The 16,709-nt window shown below is 36.1% G+C and overlaps 1 protein-coding gene across 2 annotated transcripts in view; it reads left to right on the top strand.

Annotated features, from left to right (window-relative positions):
• The window catches only part of MARCHF3 (membrane associated ring-CH-type finger 3), a 152,227-nt gene that overhangs the window by 51,572 nt on the left and 83,946 nt on the right, over window positions 1-16,709 (top strand). The window contains exon 2 of one of the 2 annotated variants that reach the window (XM_058166474.1): window positions 4,307-4,393. The exons of the other annotated variant lie outside the window; for it this stretch is intronic. The gene's annotated coding sequence lies outside the window, so the exon portion shown is untranslated. The remainder of the gene's footprint in view (window positions 1-4,306; window positions 4,394-16,709) is intronic. 2 annotated transcript variants of the gene reach the window in all.

Genomic DNA, 16,709 nt, shown 5'->3' on the forward strand with positions numbered 1-16,709 from the left:
TGACACCATGCGTTTGACACCCGTGAGCTACAGGATGAGAAACCTCCTTTCTGAGCCTATTAACTGAGTGGGCAGTTAACTGGATGACCCATGATGAGCAAACATTACCAATTATTTATCTATTGAATTTCCTCTCGGAAAAACGGATGTTTTAATTTTTTTTAAATGCCTGCTGAAGAGTCTTTACCTGCTTTCTACTTGTACCTTTTATACGAAAAAAAAAGATATTTTGTGAATTATTTGCTTTTCTGCTCTTTTGCATACCGATAAGTCATTTTAGATTAATTTTACAATTCAAAGTCTACAGAGATAAGACAATTTATCATTACTGAGACATATCAGGAGATTTTGGGCAGTCACAGTGGATTAGGCAAAATACTATCTTAATGGAGACTTAGTCTGTGCACAAATATGCACTTCTGAGCATGACATTTGGGTCATGCAGCTGGATGTACTTCATATAAGTCACTACCAAGCCTGCTGGCTCAGCAGCTAGATTGCAGGAGAGACATTAAAGGCAAGAGAGAAAACGGATAGGATATCTTTAATTAAACAAGTTAATTCTTTATTAATTTGCCTTCTTAAAAATGTAGGGTTTTAGGAAGGAGGTATTCATACCCAATATAAACTTGTACATGAGATGAATAGCCCATTCATCATTGTTTTAAAATCATATTAAAATTCAACCACCACCACCATCCATACACACTCACACTGTTCCAACAAATCTAGACAAATCATTTTGCTTTCTAAAGAGAACAGTCTGTTAACTGAGTGGGGCACTTAACTGGATCACCCATGTTGAAGAAACATTATTTATGTATTGAATTTCCTCTGGGTAAAAAACAGAGATGAAATCCAGCAGGTTCTGACAGGTTCTGGAGAACCAGTAGCAGAAATTTTGATTAGTTCGGAGAACCAGCAAATACCACCTCTGGCTGGCCCCAGAGTCGGGTGGAAATGGAGATTTTGCAATATCCTTCCCCCAGGAGTGGGGAGGGAATGGGGATTGTGCAGTATCCTTCCCCTGCTACGTCAACCAAGCCATGCCCACAGAACCGGTAGTAAAAAAAAAATTGAATTTCACCACTGGTAAAAAGGATGGGTTAGAGTTAGTTCTTTTTTTTTTTGTTTAAAAAAGTTTTATTTTAATATTCTTATCCAATAACATATCCAATAACATATTTAATGTACCATCATATACAATTAATCGGATCTGCCCGGTCACCACCCCCTTCCTTTTACTCTCCTTCTTTACCTTCTTCTACTTTCCACAACCATCCTCCCCCTCTCTTATCTACGTCCTCTCCTCCTTCCTCCCTACTCCTTTCTTCTCCCTCTTCTATCCCTCTTCCTTCCTTTCCTCTTCCTCCTCTTCTCTTTCCTACCTCCTTCTCTCTTCTACTTCCTTCTTTCCCATCATTCTGAAGTGGTAGCCGGGCAGCTCCGATCTTACATTAATTATACATCTTCAATCATCTTTGTACATTAACTATCAATCCTTTTCTACCCCTCCCTTTCTTCCCTTCCTCCCCACCCCGGGACTTCCAGAACCGAATACAGGGTATAAAACTAACAACAAAATTAAAATATAGCACAAATCATAATCCATAATCATTCCTTAAAACCTCCACTCCTTCCAGAGACAAAGAAGATACTTTTCTTCCAATCCATTATATATCAGACCATTCCACTCCTAGAGTTCTCAGAAATTTCCGATTGAGTTAATGTTTGTTCTTGAATAAAGTACATAAGTTTTAATATCCAACCTTCATCAATCAATATCAAAACAACGTTCCATCTTCCAATATTCACCAAGGTTCTTCTAAAATGTCTTTCTTCCTTAAGCAGTCTCTCAAGAATAGTTCATATTTCCAACTTAATTTCTTTAATTTTCTGTCCAACCTTCAAGGGTAAACAATAGTCCATCTTTTCACATCTTTAACATTTATATACAACAAATAATATTACAAATATCCAATATATCAATTGTAATAATTAAAATCTTCACTTTACCTTACTTATATCAAATAACATTATTAAAATTACACCTATAACTTATCCAAAATATATCTATTATAACAATTACATTCTAATTAGCCATATAACAACATTACATCCATCTCTTAAATATAATATTTAATCCAAATTCCTAAATTTTACTATCTATCCTCCAAAGTTAAACAATATTCCATCTTCCTATTCCTTTATACCTTAATATATCAAATAGTACCCCTAAAATTACACATTTATATCCACAATAAATCATTTACAAAAATTAACCATAATCATATATAATAAAGTTAAACATTCTCCCCTTCTTCTGTCTTACATTTTCCACCATCTTTTCACCATTCAACTTAACATCTATTAATAAAGAATTCCCAATCTTTAATACATTAGTATAAAAATCTCGTGCTTTACAAATTGTATTGAGAAAATACTTTCTTCCTTTATAATTCACTGTTAAACCAGCTGGAACCTCCCATCTAAAATATATCTGATGTTTCTTAAACTCATCCACCAAAAAGGCAAATTCTTTTCTCTTTCTTAACATTTTAGGAGGAATTTCCTTCATCATTATTATATCTTGTCCTAATATTTGAAATTTATTTTATAAAATGCTTGCAAAATTCCATACCTAATCTTCTTATTTGTAAAATAAATAACCACATCTCTCGGTAAACACTTCTGCCTTGCCCACCAAGAATTAACACGATAAATTTTTCAATATTAACTTCAAAATCTTCTGGTTCCACTCCCTCTATCTGAGCAAAGGCCTGAATAAAAATCTCTTTCAAATTTTCTTCCTTACACTCTTTTAATCCTCTCACCCTTATAGCATATTCCATTAATTTATATTGTAATATAACCCTTTCTTCATCTGCCTTATCAACCTTAACCTGAATATCGTCTATTTTATTTTCTAAATTCAGATTAATTTGAACTTCATCTATTTTCCTTTGCAAATCTAAATTAATTTGATTAAATTCATCCAGTCTTTCTTCTGTCTGTGTGCTAGATAACAATAATGGGGTAATTGATTCCTTTAATTTTGTCATCTCCCTCCTCTGCTCTTCCACCAAATCTTTAAAATCCAGTATTTCTTTCTCCATTTCATTAAATTTTTGATCTATTTCTGAAAGATGAGCCTCCATTCCTTAGACTTTCTTTAATATCCTCTCTCAATTTCCGTACCTGAAGTGAAGAAATTTCCAATATTTTAGAAGTGGAAGTGGTTAAATCTCTTTGCTTAAAGGCCATTTTTAAATTAAGTAATATCAAGAAGAAGAAGAAGAAAAAAAAGAATAAAAAGAAAAAAGAAAAAAAATCAATAAACTTTTCTTCTTAAACACTATAAGAAAAAGATAATAAAAAAAAGAGATTTTAAAAAAGAAGGAATTCCATTTTAAAAAAAAAATCTTGTTATATTCTTCTTAAAGGTTCCACGCCACAATTGTAATCAGCATTTCCTTAGCTTTCGCTTATCTTAGCTTTCACTTTCAAAAACGCCATCTTTCATCATCTCCACTCTTAAATACAAATACCTTCTCTGTCAGGGAGTTAAAATCATCTTACAATCAAATGCCAGCCCTCCTATTTTCGGCTCTTTCCGTGTTGGCAATTTATCAATAATCCTTTTCATTCACGGAGATGGACGCTGCATTTTGTTCTGCTTTTGCAGAAGCGTTCTGGATTCTGGAGCTTTTTTTCAAGCTATAGAAGGAGCGTTCCCAGCAAACCACCAGAAATCATTCTGGGGCCTTTCTTGGGGGCTCTACTTCAGCTCAAATGCTCATCTCTCCCTTTTTGCCCGAGGGCAGAGATTTACGAGCTGTTGACAGCAGATTAACGCTGTCTAAACAGCTCTACAGAATCACACAGAACTGGCGGACTGAGATCGCCCGCCATTTAACGAAGCGGAGCCACCCGGAAGTCCGGTTAGAGTTAGTTCTTGAACTGATAAGAAGTCTAGTAACTGTTTCCAAAACAACAAAAGAGAAAAACCTCTTCCCCTTTATACAGAATGGGAATAAGAAAAAAACAACAACCATATGTTATTAATTTAGACTTTCAAAGTAGGGAACTGGGATTCGGTTTAACTTTGATAAATCTTACTAATCAGAGTTTGAGATATTTCTTCTTGGAATTAACTACTTCCAGTCAAAGCTGCTACCAGAAACCTGATAGAGGGATAGAAACTGAATAAATCTTCTTTATCTTCGAGTTAAATATCATTCAAGTTTAGGGTCATTGAGAAAGTTGATGGAGCTGCTAACCAATTTTGATTTACTGTATTCCCTAGGAAAAGCAAGAGCCATCATCTCTTAAGAGGCTGTCTTAAGTCTGACTTCAGTTTCAAAGGGAAAGGAAAGAATCAAGATATAATACAGTAAGGCATTATACATTAATCTCTACGTATATTGAAACTCAGGATTTTGAAGCCAATAATGTAATAGAGTCAATCTGATGTAGTGGTTAAAATATCAGGCTAAAAACTGGGAGACCCTTGAATTCTGGTCTTGCTTTAGGCGCAAAGCCTGATGGGTGACTTTGGGCCTGTCCCTTTTCTTCAGCCATACGAATCAAGCAATAGCAAACCATTTTTTCCTAATGAAAAACTTGCAAACAAGGCTTTATGTTTTCATAATAACATTTTGTGATACAGCTGCTAAATGGGCTTGGCAACAGTTTATTTCACTGGATAAAGAGAAGATTTTAAATATGGTTTAGTTTAAATTTCTAAATCATGTCTTAGCTAAATATGGATTTCCTCTTATGTTTATAAATTGGATCAGATTATTATAAATGCTATAATAAGTATTATTACAAATGAACTATTTTTACCCATTAATATGCTTCGAAGAACATATTATGAATGTTCTTTATATTCCTATCATGTTTAATTTGATTTTGGAGCTCTTAGTGTATTTTATCACAGTTGATAACATTTTGGAGTACAAAGATGACAGAGAAGAGTAGGAATTATTATTGTATGCTAATAATGCTTTATATATTATCAATAATTATCTGTTTTTAACATAGTTTGTGGATATAAAACAACAGTTTCCTATCAAATTGTTTTTAAGCATAAGGGGCTGTGAGAATAACCTTGAGGAATAGGAAGAAGAGCTACAGCCAAGGCAATGGCCAGATAAGAGAAATCCGAGTCCAAAGCTGGAATGTAATTTGAGAAAGTATCTCAGCCATGACTTTCCCTAATTCTCTCGCATGTAAAAGGCAGTGAGGAGAAAGGTGCATTTAGTCTTCCCAGATTCTGTTACTAGGGGTGCAGTGGGCTAGCGGTTAAGATGCTGGGTTTGTCAACTGAAAGGTTGGCAATTCAAGATCCGAGTATCATATGACAGGGTGACCTCCCATTCCTGCCCCAGGTCCTGCCAACCTAGCAGTTCAAAAGCATGCAAATGCAAGTAGATAAGTTGGTACCACTTCAGTGGAAAGGTAGAAACATTTTTTTGCACCTTGACGTATAGTCATGGCAGCCATATGACCATGGAAGTATCTTTGGACAATTCTGGTTCCCTTGGCTAAGAAACAGAGATGAGCGCTGCCCTCTAAAGTCAAACACAACTGGACAACGGAAACCTTTATCTTTATTCTTATAATAAAAGTAGCATTAGCATTCACATAACTTTGGTTTCTTGGTCTGGATTACCTTAAAGGACTGATACATATGTGGAGGGAATAAAATGAAGTATTGATGACATAACTGAGAAGTAGAACGATATTTTGCTTGACAGTAATGACTAGAAGATTTGTTATAGTATATTGTTTGGAGTGGGTTGGTTTGGAACAAAGAGGAAGAGGAGTGACAAAACCAGATGGATGCATTGAAAAGGTTGAAAAGAACGAACTGAGGACTGAATGAGGAAGATCATCTGATTGGCAGTGAGCCAGTGGTAGTTTGTTGTCAGTGCAGAAAGCTTGGGGATATTGGAGGCAGACACTGACTGCAGAGGAGCTGCTGGGGATTGTAGTGCATTGTCTTGGCAGGAGTTTTTTACAACAAAAACAGAGTCTGAGCTCAAATGGAAGAAGTCTCAATGACCTGGACTGCTGCAACTGCAGCCTGGAACAAGGGCAAAGACTTGTAAAACAGCAGTTAGAAAACATAAAAGGTAAAGGTAAAGGTTCCCCTCGCACATATGTGCTAGTCGTTCCCGACTCTAGGGGCGGTGCTCATTTCTGTTTCAAAGCCGAAGAGCCAGTGCTGTCCGAAGACATCTCCGTGGTCATGTGGCTGGCATGACTTGACGCCGAAGGTGCACGGAATGCTGTTACCTTCCCACCAAAGGTGGTCCCTATTTTTCTATTTGCATTTTTTACCTGCTTTCGAACTGCTAGGTTGGCAGAAGCTGAGACAAGTAACGGGAGCTCACCCCGTTACGCAGCACTAGGGATTCAAACTGCTGAACTGCCGATCTTTCGATCGACAAACTCAGCATCTTAGCCACTGAGCCACCACGTCCCTTTTAGAAAACATACAGTAGTATAAAAAACAAAGATAAAAATAGAATTAAAAACAAAATTCTGTTAAAAAGAGGTTGAGGAAACACAAAAATTTTGTCATTTTTGAAATAAGTTGCCAGTTGGCTCACTATCCATTTAGGCTTACTCTTTTTCCATTCCTTTTCCAGCCTCTCCACAATCGCTCTCAGATTTTGTAGAAGAAGGAGTGGCAGAACCTGGGGGAGGAGTCTAAAGAGGAATCAGCCTAGACTAGAGTCTCTAGGCTCAAATGGACTCACTTGAATTCCACTGATTTTTACGTAATGTCAAGATAGTATTAAGTATTTGTTGAGTAGATTCTTATGCGTAGGCATAATTAGGGAAGATCATGCATGGTCCTGTCTTTTGCATCTGTCAGTTTTGATGGAAGATTTTTTTAGAAGGTAGTTGACAATCATGGATGGAATTTATTATCCAAATCCTGATCAGCCCGAAGAGGTCCTAAATATGATGTGAAAACTACAATGATCATTTGTTAGATAACCATTGTCAGGACCAGGTTAGAGGTAGTATGGACTTCCTAGTCCTACTGATATTTTCAATGGCCTTTGATTGCATCAACCATAATAGTCTTCTGGATGAATTGTAAGAGTTGTGAATGAGGAACATTGTTATGTAGTGGCTGTCCTCTTTCTTCAGTGGCTGTTCCAGTTGGTGACAATTGGACAGGGGGAAGAGAATTAAACCCTAGGACTTTCTGCTATGGAATGTCACAGCACTCACCTCTGCTGTTTAACATTTACATGAACCTACTGGGTGAGGTCCTCTGTTGGCATGGGATAAGGATAGGATGATCTTAATCTGATACCTAGAGGTTGTTAAGAATAAATAAGACAAAGAATGGTGGAATAATTATGGATTCAAAGGCCAATTGCATGTGAAGATAATACACCTGGAAGAGATCATAGTTTTCCAGATGGAGTTTACAGTGCTTGCAATCTGGGTATCTGTCTGAATTACTTGAATAGCAGGTGAAGACCATGATCATGAGGGCCTTTGCACAGTTATTTCTCATATACTAATCACAGTCATTCATGGTCAGTCAAACCTTGTGATCTTGTAACTGGATTACTATAATGTGTTCTATATGGACTGTCCTTAAGATCATTTGAAAGCTTCAGCTGATGCAGCACTTGGGAGTCAGTACACACTCAAAACCGTAGAAATGGTAGTAAACTTTAGGAGAAACCCTTCCATATTTCCACCTCTCACAATACTAGACAACACAGTATCACCAGTAGAAACCTTCAAATTTCTAGGTTCTACCATATTGCAAGATCTAAAATGGACATCATCAAAAAAGGACAACAGAGAATGTTCTTTCTGCGCCAACTCAGAAAGCTCAAACTGCCCAAGGAGCTGCTGATCCAGTTCTACAGAGGAATTACTGAGTCTGTCATTTGCACCTCTATAACTGTCTAGTTTGGTTCTGCAACCCAACAAGAAAGACACAGACTTCAGAGGATAATTAGAACTGCAGAAAAAATAATTGCTACCAACCTGTCTTCCATTGAGGACCTGTATACTGCACGAATCAAAAAGAGGGCCGTGAAAATATTTACAGATCCCTCACATCCTGGACATAAACTGTTTCAACTCCTACCCTCAAAACAACGCTATAGAGTACTGCACACCAGAACAACTAGGCACAAGAACAGTTTTTTCCCGAAGACCATCACACTGCTAAACAAATAATTCCCTCAACACTATCAAACTATTATGAAATCTGCACTACTATTAATTTTCTCATCGTTCCCATCACCCATCTCTTCCCACTTATGACTGTATGACTGTAACTTTGTTGCTGGTAATCCTTATGATTTATATTGATATTGATTGTTCCTGATTGCTTATTTGTATCCTATGATTATCATTAAGTGTTGTATCATTAAGTGTTAAATTTGTACCCTTTGACCATCATTTGTGGTGTAAATGTTGTACCTTGATGAAGGTATCTTTTCTTTTACGTACACTGAGAGCATATGCACCAAGACGAATTCCTTGTGTGTCCAATCACACTTGGCCAATAAAAATTCTATTCTATTCTATTCTATTCTATTCTATTCTATTCTATTCTATTCTATTCTATTCTATTCTATTCTATTCTATTCTATTCTTTTCTATTCTATAACACCCACTGCTTTGTGACCTGCACTGGCTGCCAGTTTGCTATAGGGTGCTAGTCATCCCATTTAAAGCTCTACATCAGAGGTGTCAGATTCATGGTATCATGGCGGTGTTACTTGACTATCGGGACATTTTTCCCTTTCACTAAACCACGCGTGGGCATGGCTGGTGTGTGACACATCCGGCCTGGAGACCACGAGTTTGACAGCCCTGCTCTACATGGTTCAAGGCCATGGTTCAAGGCCTAAATTCTTACCAGCCAGCTCTGGTAGGTTAATTCTGCCTCTCTCCAGTAAGAACTGGGACAGATTTGCTAAGGGTCCCTTCACCATAATCAGGCCTTCTCAATTATGACGGTGATTCTGTAAGACAATGGACCAGGGGTGAAATCTAAAAATTTTCCCTACCGGTTCTGTGGGCGTGGCTTAATTGGTGGGCGTGGCTTGGTGGTCAGATGGCTTGGTGGGTGTGGCCAATAACAATAAATAATAAAAATAATAAACAAAGTATAAAAAAACAATAAGAGGTACCAAAAACTAACTTTCACACTTTACACACACACAACACAACACAACTGACTCACGCACAATGTAAAAGCAGCTGCACTTCACACTTCACATAGCCACAAAAAGCTCAAAAACCAACTTTCACACTTTACAAACACATAACATAACACAATACAACTGACACACACACAATGTAAAAGCAGCTGCGCTTCACATTTCACACAGCCACAAAAAGCTCAAAAACCAACTTTCACACTTTACACACACACAACTAACACGCACACACACATACACACAATATGCCACATACAGCTTTCTGAGATTTTGTGTGTTTGTGTAATTAGAGTGAAACACTACAGAAACACACCAAATCTCAGAAAGCTGCACAAATATTTTATTTTATTATTTTATTTTATTTTATTTTATTGTGGACTTCAAATCCCAGAGTTCCTCAGCTAGCAAAGCCAGCCAGTTGATCACCGAGGAAATAGATTAGCTGAGCCACTGATTTTGTCTGGCTGAAACTGAAACTGCTTTCGGGCTGGAAAGAGAGCCATGCGTTCATCAGTAATCAGGTAAGTGCCTTAGAATCTCTACTCTTACTTGTAGAAAACATGTTTTCTACAAGTAAGAGTACAAGTAAGGTTCTGCTGTTTTTTACTTTTAAAGGCATGTTTCGGCTGAAGCAAAACCGGCTTTTAAAAGTAAAAAAAATAACCTCTGCAGATGGTGCGGCTCAGCAGAGGCGGGGGGGGGCAGGGATTTTTGCTACCGGTCCTCACAACCAGCAGCCGCCATTGCTACTGGATCGCGCGATCCCGTCTGATCCAGGAGCATTTCACCCCTGCAATGGGCCCCATAAGACCAGGGCTACTCCAATACCTGGGCTACGCCATCCTTGTTTGATTTCCAAAGAACTTTGAAGATATTTGAGGCAATGAAGACATTTCATAATTGGAGACCTTTCATTTGTGCATTATGTAAATTAACTTGTCTCATAGGGAAGCATGGTTCACTAAATAAAAGCAGATATTTTCTTAATTAGAATCAATCTAATATACTTCCAACAGGATTGAAGGTTTCTTTGGAGATATATGAAGATTGAAGCTTCATATTGCTTGAATTCTTTTAAATACCTTAGAATAATTATCCCAAGGAATATTCCCGTGTAAAGAGATATCTCAAAAAGTTTATCTGAGAATAATATTGATTTTAATGCATGGTTAAATGCCTGTGGGGAACAATAAATTATTAATATGGATGTTACTCCAACATTGTTGCAAATTCTTAGATAGGTTCCCATATTAATATCAGCCAGCACTTTCAACATATTGATAAGATAGTAAGAACAGGTTCTTTTTATAATAGAATAGACTAAAGGGTTATCTTTATCAAAATAACTTCCTTATAAACAATATTTTAACTTTGCAGATTTTTCCTGTTATTATTGGATTTATATTTGAGCTTTGCTTCTTTGTGGAATGAAAAATCATTTTGTTCATGACTTGTAGAAACACATTTATAAATACAGCTGGATTATAATAGGCTAGCTTAATTCTTTTTTTTCCCCTCAGGGAACACTTAGAAGAATAAGGAGCACATCTGTTCTAAAAGCATTTTGTTACATAACGTACATTTTGGAAGAAATTACAAATGAGTGGGTCATCTTGCCCTATCCTAGCAAAGCGAAACTCATGCCTTGGAATTAGACTTTCTCCAAATCTTGTGATTTCCCCTGATTAAATGTAGGCAAAGACATTGTAAAAAGTAGTTGCGCTATCGCCTCGCTTTAAGGAATTAACTCAGTTGGGTAATTGAATTCAGCTTGCCTGTAGTTCTTCTTGATGGTTTAAACATGGTATCCCTGCTTCCTAATATGCTCTGGGATAGTTGTTAAACAACCTTGGTGTTTCATCTAAAGCTGTTATTGTATTAGGTGAGGCTGGGAGTAATCTTCCCATTGTTACTTTGCTCTACTTTGCTGCAACTTGCTCATATTTCTAGCTCATGCTGGCTGGGGAATTCTGGGAGTTGAAGTCCACCACTCTTCAAGGGGCCCAGTTTGAACACCCCTGCTCTATCTAATACATCCAGCTGCTTTGATGACACTGTTGTTTTTCAAACTTGAGTTTTATAAAGTAACATCTCATAGTAAATAATGTGCCTGGCTCCTTGTGCTGCAATTGTGGGAGTGGGAAATGTTGTATGTCAGCAGGAAAAGAAAAACATAACCAAGGGTGGCAAAGAGGAATTTGGCTAGCTTGAGCTTCTTATGACTAATAAAGCCTGGAGGTAGCACAGCTTGAATCCAAGGCAGAACTCTTAATTTGAAGGGAGGCACAGAAAATACGCTGCCACAAACAGTAGCTGCCACAAACGTACTGTCCCTAACGTAATAAGTTGCAAACAACTTACTTTAAAATTGTTGTTTTGGAAGGGAGACTTGCATAAAACATATCCATGATAATCAGTTCAGTTTCTGATAAACATAAAATAAATTTCCTAAGCAAATAAACACATTTAATTAATGTGGATCCAATAATAAGAATCTATTAAGGCAATTAGAATCAAAGAAGATCTCAATCCTGTTACTTTCCTTTTTGCTTATTTCTTTTTTTTTCTCAAAACAAACAAACAAACCCAACCCTTCTGAATATAGAAAATCAGTGAATGATGATAAAGATGTTCTATAGGTAGAATCAGGGAGGAAGTTGATGAAATTCTCTGATCTTTACACATCATGAAGCTTTTAAATATAATGCCAGTTTCCTTGTTGCAAACTGGAATTCCCCACTACTACTTAAGAAAAAGATATGGAAACAGACTAGTGATAATAAGAAAGAAGCCATGACTTTTTTGAATGGCTGTGGCTGATGGAGAAAGCTGAAAGCTGAAAAAAAAACATGCTTGGTGGGGATTGGATTCCATTGACAGATAATAGCATTGCACTTTTATCCCTTACATCAGGATGTCAAAACTTGCTGTGTCATGTTGCCGTATTGCGACTTTCCCTCCTTTGCGGAACTGGGGTGGGCATGGCCTGTGCATGACGCATCTGGCCCGTGAGCCACCAGTTTGACACCCCTGTGTCATTTTTACTAATGTAAAGTCTATGCTCCTTCCCTTTTCTTTTTTTCTTCTCCTTGCCCCACCAAGACAAGAAATGACTTTCTTCTATGTTAGCAATGAATAATTTGGTTTTGCTGATCATACTGATACTTAATCAGTGTTTGGTAGTAATGGGTGGTGGCACTTCTTTTGTGAAGGTTACATTAATTTTCTGAGGCTGTAATGATCTTTTTCTTTTCTTGGCCAGCCATACTATCAAGTCGTTTCTTTAATGGATGTTGCACATCTAACCCTTAACAGCTGGAAGAAAAATGGTTTTGCTAATAGCCAATGCAAGATTAGGCTTTGCATTCAAAGTAGATCTGAAAAATTAAGTAGTGGAAGAAAGCATTAGACTCTTCAATAGCACCAAGCTTATCATAAACAGCTGTATATTTTTAGATCAGATTAAAGCATAAGTTCAACAATGTTTAGGGTTTTTTTTAATCAACATTTAAAACGAGAAATTCATCTGTCTCTAAAGTTATTACTTAATGCTCCATTTGGAAACACACAATGAATGTTTAATAAAAAGAACCATGTTTTCAGGAAAAATAAGACTTTTTTTTATGTTACCTTGAAGTTCAGCTATTTAGAATATACTTTATAACTGGTGACACATTGGGTCGTTCTTTCATGCATCACTCAGTGGGTTTCTAAAGAGAAACCCAGTGATCATAGGTAGATTGCTCTTGTTTTGGTTTTGACATATTTTAAAGAAGAAAGAGAAAGCAAGACAAATATGGATGCTTTTCATTTAACAAAGAACACGTTTCATGACACCATTTATGGTTGATCTGCCATTCTTTAGAATGGCTTAAAGCATTGTGCAACTGATCATGTTGGAATGTCAGTTTTTGCAAATACATGGTTCTGCAGTATCTTCATGGTTTGTCTTCCTGCTTTATGTATGATGAGAGCAAAACATGTATGTCTGTGGCTGGTCAAAAGCGACATTTTTCACTTTCTGATAAATTAAATCTGCAATTTTTGGACTTAACAATGTCCTTTTTTCAACTCTATTATTTTATCTTTGCTACAATGAGATTTTTGTGGAGTTTTTCCCCTGATCATCCATGTTCCATTGCGAAGCTTTGGAAGATACAAGTTCCTCAAAAAAAACAATGGGCGATTCTATCTTCAATTCCAGGTTATGTGATGGCAAGTCAGAGTTCAGTTGAATTAAGGAATTCTGATAGAAAATGTGTTATTTCCCTCACTTATAGCATTGAAGGAACAATATTATTTCATCATTTTGATTTTTCTGAATGTTGCCTTCTCCAGCACCCAATAAGAAGCCATAATATTTTCTTCTCCCTGACTCTATATCATGTTTCTGTTCAAAAGAAACCTGACAAAGTTTCTACAGAAGTATGATTTTTTTTTTATTAAAAAGTTTTACAAAAAATTTCCCCACCCATATCTACCCCCTGCCCATCCCTTCTCCTCCCTCCCCCCTCCCCCCTCCCCCCCCAAGACTTCCCAGAAGTGAATACAGGGTATAAAATTAACAATCATAAATTAAAATACAACATAAATCATAATCCATAGTCACTCCTTTCTCTAAAACCTTAACTCCCCTTCCAGAAACAAGAAAGTACATTCTTCTTCCAGTTCATTATATATCAGTCCATTCCACTCCTAAAGTCTTAAGAATCTTCCAATTAAATTGGTATTTCCAGTTCTTCGATAAAGTACATAGTTTTTAGTATCCAATCTTCATCGATTAATGCCAAAACAACATTCCATCTTCCAATATTCATCAGGAATTCTTCTGTAATATCCTTCTTCCTTAAACAGTCTCTCAAGAATAATTCATATTTCCAACTTAAATTCTTAAATTTTACTGTCCAATCTCCAAAAATAAACAATATTCTAACTTCTCATATCTTTGGTATCATTTACATACATCAAATAGCATTACTAATATTGATATTAAACCTATATTGTATCCACAATATGTCAGTTGTAATAATTAAAATCTTCAATTTACCTTACGTATGTCAAATAACGTTATTGAAATTACACCTATAACTTATATCCAAAATATATCAATTATAACAATTAAGTTCTGTTTAACCAAATAACAACATTACATACATAAACAATCTCTCAAATATAATATTTAATCCAAATTCATAAATTTTACTATCTATCCTCCAAAATTAAACAATATTCCATCTTTCCATTTCTTTATACCTCACATATATCAAATAATACCTCTAAAATTACACATTTACATCCAAAATAAATCATTTGTAAAGATTAACCATAATCAAATTTAGTAAAATTAAACATTCTCCCTCCCCTTATCTTCTATCTTACATGTTTTCCTCCATCTGCTCACCAATCAACTTAACATCTAGCAATAAAGGATTTCCAATCTTTAATACATTGGTATAGAAATCTCTTGCTTTGAAAACTGTATTAAGAAAATATTTTCTTCCTTTATAATTCACTGTTAAGCCAGCTGGAACTTCCCATCTAAAATATATCTGATATTTCTTAAGCTCATCCACTAAAAAGGCAAATTCTTTTCTCTTTCTTAACATTTTAGGAGGAATTTCCTTCTTCATTATTATATCTTGTCCTAATATTTGAAATTTATTTTTATAGAATGCTTGTAAAATTCCATACCTAATCTTCTTAGTTGTAAAATAAATAACCACATCTCTCGGTAAACGCGTCTGCCTTGCCAACCAAGAGTTAACACGATAGATTTTTTCAATATTAACTTCAAAATCTTCTGGTTCCACTCCATCTATCTGAGCAAAGGCCTGAGTAAAAATCTCTTTTAAATTTTCCTGCCTATATTCCTTTAATCCCCTCACCCTTATAGCGTATTCCATTAATTTATATTGTAATATAACCCTTTCTTCATCTGCCCTATCCACCTTAACCTGAATATCATCTATTTTATTTTCTAAATTCAAATTAATTTGATTCATTTGAACTTCCTCTATTTTCCTTTGCAAATCTAAATTAATTTGGTTAAGTTCTTCCAGTCTTTCCTCCGTCTGAATACTAGATACCAATAATGGCGTAATTGAATCCTTTACCTTTTTCATATCCCTCCTCTGCTCTTCCATCATATCTTTAAAATCCAATATTTCTTTCTCCATTTCATTAAATTTTTGATCTATTTCTAAAAGATGAGCCTCCATAAGTTCCTGTAAAAAATTCCTTAAACCTTCCTTGATATCTTCTTTTAATTTCCGTATCTGAGCTGAAGAAATTTCCAAGATTTTAGTAGTGGTTAATTGTTTGCTTAAAAGCCATTTTTAAACTGTATTATCTACCAAAAAAAAAAATTCAATAAACTTCTCTTCTTAAACACTGTAATAAAAAAAAGAAAATAAAAGAAAAAAAAGAAAAAAAATCATAAACAATTATTCATTCCATTTAAAAAATATCTTGTTATATTCTTCTTATAGGTTCCACGCCAGCAATTGTAATAAGCATTTCCTTAACTTTCACTTCCAATACACAAAATGCCATTTGCTTTCAATACACAAAACGCCATTTCCTTTCTTCATCTCCAATCTTGACTACAAATATATCCTCTGATAGGGAGTTAAAATCTTCTTACAAACAAATGCCAACGCTCCTGTTTCAGCTCTGTCCGCATTAGCAGTCTATCACTAATCCATTTCAGTCGCTGAGATGGGCGCTGTGTTTTGTTCCTTCATTAGGCAGAAGCGTTCTGGATTCCGGAGCTTTTCTCGGGCTATAGAAGGAGCGTTCCCATCAAGCCTCCAGAGATTTTCCTGGGGCTTTCCTGGAGGCTCTACTTCAGCCCGAATGTTCACCTCTCCCTCTTTGCCTGAGGGAGAGATATTCAAGCCGCCAGACAGCTGATTAGCGCTATCTAAGCGGCTCTACGGAATCACAGAGCTAGCGGTCTAAAATAGACTGCCATCAACGAAGCGGAGCCACCGGAAATCTCAGAAGTAGGATTTTTTTAATGCATGACTTTTCATCACATCAGCATCATTTTATCTTTCTTAGAAATGTCAGAAGTAGTTTCTTTGCCTACTTTGATGAAAATATTATGATTGGAATTTTTTCACGAATATAATACAAGAAATTTGCTATATGAAAATTTAAATTATCACTCTGACAATACAGAAAATGAAAGTTTTGGTTATAACAATATATACAATTACTTGTCCTTAAATTTATCCATTATGGAAAACAATTTGTGTGCTAACTATTAACATGAAAAAGAGTCAGTTTGGTCTAATGGTTAAGGCACCAGTCTAGAAACTGGGAGACTTTCAATTCTACTCCCATGTTAGGCATGGAAGCCGGCTAAATGACTTTGGACCTGTTGTGGCTCCAGCCTCCAAACCTGGCCCTATGCCCGAAAGTGACTCTGAGAGTGAGGGGGAAGGGCCAGTAAGGCTTGCCTCAGGAGCACCGATTCCTTTGGCCCGG

This window comes from Ahaetulla prasina, chromosome 2 (genome assembly GCF_028640845.1).
Source record: "Ahaetulla prasina isolate Xishuangbanna chromosome 2, ASM2864084v1, whole genome shotgun sequence".
Taxonomy (NCBI): Eukaryota; Metazoa; Chordata; class Lepidosauria; order Squamata; family Colubridae; genus Ahaetulla; species Ahaetulla prasina.